Raw genomic sequence first — 7,053 nt, 5'->3', positions numbered from 1 at the left:
TCCCCATGACACATAAAGAAAAATGCAAAGGTGAAGAAAACTCCCCTGATCAAGTCCCCGTTGGAGACGGTGCCGGGGTCCATATGACAAGCCCGGCCAAGTGCACGCAGCCATGCCATCATCTTCTTCTCGGATTTTTCATTTTGTATAGCAAGGGCGTCTACTCGAGTTCCCAAGTAAGTGACAGAAGTACGCATCCCTGCTTTCTCTTGCTCTAAAGCGCTCATTCTCGTGTCCATCCACCGCCTGAAGGTTCCCCAACACCCTGCTCATGCGGTGGAGAAGTGGCGACATCTTCACCGTGCATCTCATTGCCTTCATCAGGTGCATCAGATTCCTCACTATCCGCCTTAGCATGTCCATCAGGTTCCTTCCCAATTACAACTTTATCAGCTCGAAATATTTGTTCGCGCTTGACTTTCTCATCCATGGCCCTATTTTCCGGCACCTGTGCCTCACGGCATAACCGAGTAACTAATAAGGGGAAGAAGAACCCATACCTCTGCACAGGAAAATGAATGGTCATCTCGTCTTGAATGACCTGAGCCACATCAAAATTATGGCCATTGATGAAGCACCAAATCAGAGCAGCCCGGGGACCATTCCCCTTAGTGGTGTTGCCTGAAGGCAGCAAGCGATTATTAATGATGTACAACCAACATTACCCTTCAAAGGTAAGCAAAGTCGAGTGAAATTTGTGCCCCTCCTTTATCCACACTACCTCCTTCCTAGGTACACAAATGGTTACAAAGAACAGGAGCCATATGTATGGTTCTCCGCGGTCCGTGGCGTAGTAGTTACCTGTATCAGGGTCTTCCACGTACTCCGGCAAATGATAGGCCCTTCGGATGGCCTCTTTGGAGATGTCCACTCTCTTCCTCCGGACTGTGCAGACATGGTTGTTGTGTTTCGAGCAGTTTGCATAAAACTCCCAAACAATCATTAAGTTTGCTTTATCAGGTTCTTCAAAGAATACCCCCAATCCTCGTCTGACCAATTCATTATACACTCAGGGGCAGTCATTCTAGAGAGACCCAATATCAATTCCCCTCTCCGGTATGGGCTTCTTTCTTGCCTTGTTTTGAAATCGTTCTTGGGCTTCAAAAAGTAAGGAAAATTCCGTACTCTGAGAAAACCCCACTGCCGTGGCGCGTGGGGCGCTGTAGCTGCCCATTTTCCTACTGTATGTTAGAAATTAACTCTCTCGATTTCTCCACTAATGCCCTGCATGGCGCGTCGCACCATGCGGCACGCCTGTGCAATTTGTACAGAGTAATTTTTCATTTCGGCTTGGAGAAGGTGATTTCATTTGGGCCCGACCCTACTTGGTATAAATACATGAAAAAATATTATTTCTTGGACTTTTTGACACACTTTAGACCTAAGGAGGCTAGGAAGGAGTTGGAAGAGCAAAAGCACAAGGATTTCATCATTCCGTCCTCACTCAAGACCCGAGTTTGGATTGAATTTATGTTTTCGTATACTTTAATTATATTTGTGATGAATTGCTCCATATCTATGGAGTAGTTTTATTTAGGGTTTGTTGGATTTGGTGTATTGATATTTGTTTGTGGATTATAATTCTAATTTTATGTATTGAAGCGTTTTTGGATGATTTAATTGTTGCATCTATATTCACTTATTCATGTAATCGATAGATGCATAACTTGTGATATCTTTGCATTAACTTGTTGGTTGAGTTCATTAATTCTTCTTAGTAATCGAAAGAGGCTAGTTGAATTATTGATTAAATCTAGTTAGGATGATAATCGATAGAGGTTCACCTAAAGACTAATCCACTATGCATTCTTCACGTGCTTAAATTGGTTCATCTTGTGAGGTTAGAACTTAATCGACAGAGGACTTTTTGCTGAACGTTTGAACTAATAATTGAGTGAATTCGAGAGACTTACTTGAACATCAGAAGTAAATTATCTAGAGTTAGATCCCAAATAATTATCTTGTACCTATCCTATAAAAACCCTATATTCTCCCACTGATAACTTTTTTGCTTATCTTTGTTTCGATTATCATTAGTCAATAGCTCTAGATTCTTAGTTAATTTTAGTTATTAATCATATAAATCTTGGTTGCTGATTATCATGGATAGCAATCATGCTAGAAACTACGAAAATACTGTTTAACTCCAATCCTTGTGGATATGATATTATACTATACTATGTTTGACTAGTGAGCCGAATTAAAGTGGTATTTTGCGCTCGTCAAATTTTGGCACCATTGACGGGGATTGGCAATTAATAGTGTTTGAAATAGTTTTTGGTGCTAATTCAGAAATTATGTTTTAGTTTTTTTAATTATTTTCTTTTCCCTTTTTTTTATTAGTTAACTTCTTTTTAAGATTTGTTTTGTAGTACCTAACAAGTTGGAGAAGATACTGTAGATTTTGAACTCTAAATGTTGTGAAGATGGAGTAAAACCAGTCTAAGAAAATGGTTGAAGAGTTAGCAGCTGAACATTATCAACGGTCTGCTATGTGTTTTAAATGCGGTGGAAATCATCTATGGGTTGATTGTCAAGCATGTATGTATTCTTCCTATGGTTCGTATTTTGAACAGTTTCACTCTGTTTCTAGTTCGTATAGGTATGAGGATTCATATGGGCACAATTCTGACTCTGGTTGGGATGAATACCCTTATTATGACTGGAATGAAAGCAAAGTGAGACAACCACTACAAGAGGAGAATGGTAGTTTAGAAGAGCTTATGTATAAGTTCATGAATAGTGTTGAAGAAAGATTTACACAAAATCAAGAAGGACTTATACAAATTGCTGAAGCCATTAAGAACTTAACAACGCGAGTGAGTCAAATAGTAAATATACTTTAAGAAAGCTCATTGCATTGTGATAGTGAATATTTGGAGGAGATGTCCTGTGAGAGTGAGCCTACCCAAGAGGATGAGCGTCTACAAAGAGAGATGTCCACGATACAAGAGGACTCTGATTCAACTGAGATGATTGAAAATAAGGTTTTGGTTGACTGTGAAGCAATAGAGGAAGAGTTCAAACCCCTATCCACCTTTCCACATTTACAACCATTAGTATAAGAGGATGAGAAACAAATGGTCTTGGACATGCCACAGGAATATTCACATGACCTTTCTTCTTTGTTTTCTTATTCTAACATTGATCAAGTGGATTTTATTTTTGGGGATTTACAGGAATATGCATGGATAGATCCAGTGAAATAATGTAGAAACAAGTTAAGGATCATCATGAACGAGCAATTCACCGCTCAAGATGAGGATAAGAAAGAAAGAAAAGAGCGGGTCTTGCAGGTATCCTCAGAAGAATTGGTCTTAATGAGCTCCACAAAAAATTTCAATGAGCGAAAACGAGGAATGAATTCAGAATTAGGGGTGGAGTTTATATGTTCTCAAAAAAGAAGAAAATTCAAGGAAGTTTCCTTTACCTCTTGCCTTTTAATTGTGTGTCATGGGGACATGCCACAACCTAAAGTGTGGGATGGGGAATAATTGTATGTTGTATGTATATGTGTTAGTTTTGTTAGTTGTAGTAGTTGGAAAATTGAAAAAACATAAAAATTAAAAAAAATTTGATTTTTTCCCGACGATGGATATCATCGACGGGTTTAGGGATTAAAGTCGAAAGAAAAAGACAAAAAGATTTTTTTGTTAGGTAGTGTATTAATTCCCCCTTGGTTTTTCTTTGTGCCGCAGTTCTTTTCCAAGGATTTTGTTTGAACCGGGTGTAGTTAGTTTATTTTTTTTAGGAGTAGGAAGCCTTGTACTATGATTTGAATTGAAAGCAATGTCTCTTGACTTTATTATGACTTGAGAATAATGAGTGCTTTAGTTGTGACGCTTAGGCTCAATTTTTGACTCTTGTATGAGTACCTTAAACTGTAGGATTTTAACTTTGCTTAACTATTTTGACTAGAGTGTCTTGATAGTCCAATCCTGAGTGAGTTAGGTGCCATGTGTGTGAGGTTTCGTTTTACTCTATGCATTGCATGTGATGTCTAGAACTTGCCCCGTGTGTTTACAAAGCGAAATGGTAGTTTTGTTCAGTCTTGGAAGTGATTTAGGCATTTCTTTGCTGAGCCAGTTATATGCTATTACCCATCTAATTGTTATGTATCTTAGTTAACCCCTTTGAGCTTGTAAGCCTGTTTCCTTGGCAACCACATTACAAGCCCTACCCATTTGTTCGAATTGACCATCTATTTGAACCTTTTACCTATCGTGAGCACTTGAATTTGTTATAAACTTTGTAAAAGGTGAAGTGTGGGGTGGTTGGTTTGGCTTTTGAGTGGAACTAATGAAATAAGGAGAAATGTGCAATGTTTTGAAAAAGTAAGAGCCATTTGAATTGAAAAAGAAAGAAAAAAAATAATTGTATTGTTGTGAAAAAATATTCTTTGATAGCGGTAACTCTTGATGTATTTGTGCTTAAAGAAGTAGGGAGTTAATGTATATTGATCTGAAGGTGGAGTTTTGGTTTGACATAAGTGTGGGGTTTTGAACAATGAAATGTATGTATTAAAGTGCTTAGGGAGGTGTAGTCACTCTTATATCTAAATGTATCCTACCCACCCCGCAGCCTACATTACAACCAAGTAAATCCCTACTTGATCCTTGACTGAATGGGCTCAATTAGTAGAGTAGTATACTACGAGCAAGCTTATGGTACGTCTTTTGTGACACATAAATGTTGTTTCTGAGAGTGGGCGAATTCTTTCTCTCTTGAGTTCCTAATTATTCTTAAATTTTATTGTGTGTGGAACTACTCTCTATTGTTGTGTGAGGGCACTTGATTCACGAAGGAAAGTTAATGTCATTGACCTCTGTGTTTGTAACGACCCGACCGGTCATTTTGAATATTACAACCCCGTTCCCCCATTTATCGCTCAATTTGTGCTTTACAGTTGTTATGTGACTTGTCGGGGTAATTGGTTCTGGTCCGGTGAGGTTTTGAAATGAATTGAGACACTTAGTCTCCAAAATGAAAACTTAAGTTGAAAAGGTTGACCAGATCTTGATCTATGTGTAATCGACCCCGGAATAGAATTTTGATGATTCCAATAGCTCTGTATGGTGATTTTGGACTTAGGAGCGTGTCCGAAAAATTATTTGGAAGTCCGTAGTTAAATTAGGCATGAAATGGCTAAAATAGAAATTTAAGTTTGGAAGTTTAACCGGGGAGTTGACTTTCTGATATCGGGGTCAGAATCTGATTTTGAAAATTAGAATAGGTCCATTATGTCATTTATGACTTGTGTGCAAAATTTGTGGTCAATCGGACTTGATTTGATAGGTTTCGGCGTTGAATGTAAAAGTTAAAATATTCTTAGTTTCATTAGGCTTGAAATGGGGTATGATCATGGTTTTAGCGTTGTTTGATGTGATGTGAGGTTTCGACTAAGTTTATATAATGTTTTAAGGAGACACATATTATAAGGAAGAAGAAAGAGGGGGATGAAGATAAGTGGGTCAAGGACCGGGCAGAGACTGCATATGTAAGCTTTTAATTTTCTTTAAGTGTTATAATTTACTTTTATAATAATTTTGAAATACTAATTTAATTTAAAATAATATAGGGCCGCTACCAAAGTAACGTGGAGGAATTCATTCGTAGTCATCCATCTGGTGAATCGGGCGAGCCAAGCCAACCTTCGGACGAGGATGCTGAAAGAATATGGTTGGAATATGTTGGTGGTTCAAAATGAGGTAAGGTATACGAGCTTCCTACTAAAAAATTCCATCGCTATAGGTGTGGAATGCAAGGAATAGGGACTTCTTCGCAAGGCGAGCAACTTAATAGGGAGAGGCTCTCGGCTATGCGGGAGACAGTGACAAAGCTCACATCCGAGTTAGAAGCGGCCAAGGAAAGAGAAAGGCTTAGAGATGCTCAATTCCTTGGCATGCAAGATCAGATCAGAACTCTCCTATCTAGTGGAGCTTTTTCGTTGCCCCGGTCTCGTGAGTCATCACTAGAGGGTCGACCTCCACGTGATCGTTCCTCCCGTCCTGCTCGTGATCGTTCTTCCCGTCCTTCCCGTGATCGTTCTTCTTGTCCTCCACAAGACTGTTCTCTACACCGTCTTGTAGATGAAAGTTTATCAGGTGGTGATGATGATGTTGTAGAAAACACCCCTTGACCAATACTTTTATATACTTTGAACTAGACAAATAGAACTAGTTTTGAATTAGATTGAACAATTTTAAACTTGTTGTAATTAGTTTTAACTTGGTTTTGGATTGTTAAGTTCAATTGAATTTTAATTTGTTAGTTTTAAAGTATTTATTGAAAGTTTGGTTGTTGTTGTTGGATATTTGGTTGTTGTTATGTTATTGTTGTTGGATATGTGGATGGATTTGGGGTGAATTAGGGGTTTTATGAGGTGAATTGGAGGTATTGGTATACTGGCAGGTGGTGTAGCTACCAAAACAGGCATTTTATGCCAATAGTAAACCACAATCCTTGATAAACCACTATAGAAAATGGAGCTATAGTGAGAAGTTGAATCCAGAGAGAAAAGGGACTCCCAATCCTTGATAAACTCCACCTTTCCACATTTACAACCATTAGTATAAGAGGATGAGAAACAAATGGTCTTGGACATGCCACAGGAATATTCACATGACCTTTCTTCTTTGTTTTCTTATTCTAACATTGATCAAGTGGATTTTATTTTTGGGGATTTACAGGAATATGCATGGATAGATCCAGTGAAATAATGTAGAAACAAGTTAAGGATCATCATGAACGAGCAATTCACCGCTCAAGATGAGGATAAGAAAGAAAGAAAAGAGCGGGTCTTGCAGGTATCCTCAGAAGAATTGGTCTTAATGAGCTCCACAAAAAATTTCAATGAGCGAAAACGAGGAATGAATTCAGAATTAGGGGTGGAGTTTATATGTTCTCAAAAAAGAAGAAAATTCAAGGAAGTTTCCTTTACCTCTTGCCTTTTAATTGTGTGTCATGGGGACATGCCACAACCTAAAGTGTGGGATGGGGAATAATTGTATGTTGTATGTATATGTGTTAGTTTTGTTAGTTGTAGTAGTTGGA

The sequence above is a fragment of the Nicotiana tomentosiformis genome, chromosome 7 (genome assembly GCF_000390325.3).
Source record: "Nicotiana tomentosiformis chromosome 7, ASM39032v3, whole genome shotgun sequence".
Taxonomy (NCBI): domain Eukaryota; kingdom Viridiplantae; phylum Streptophyta; class Magnoliopsida; order Solanales; family Solanaceae; genus Nicotiana; species Nicotiana tomentosiformis.
Note: the sequence above shows the minus strand (reverse complement) of the source record.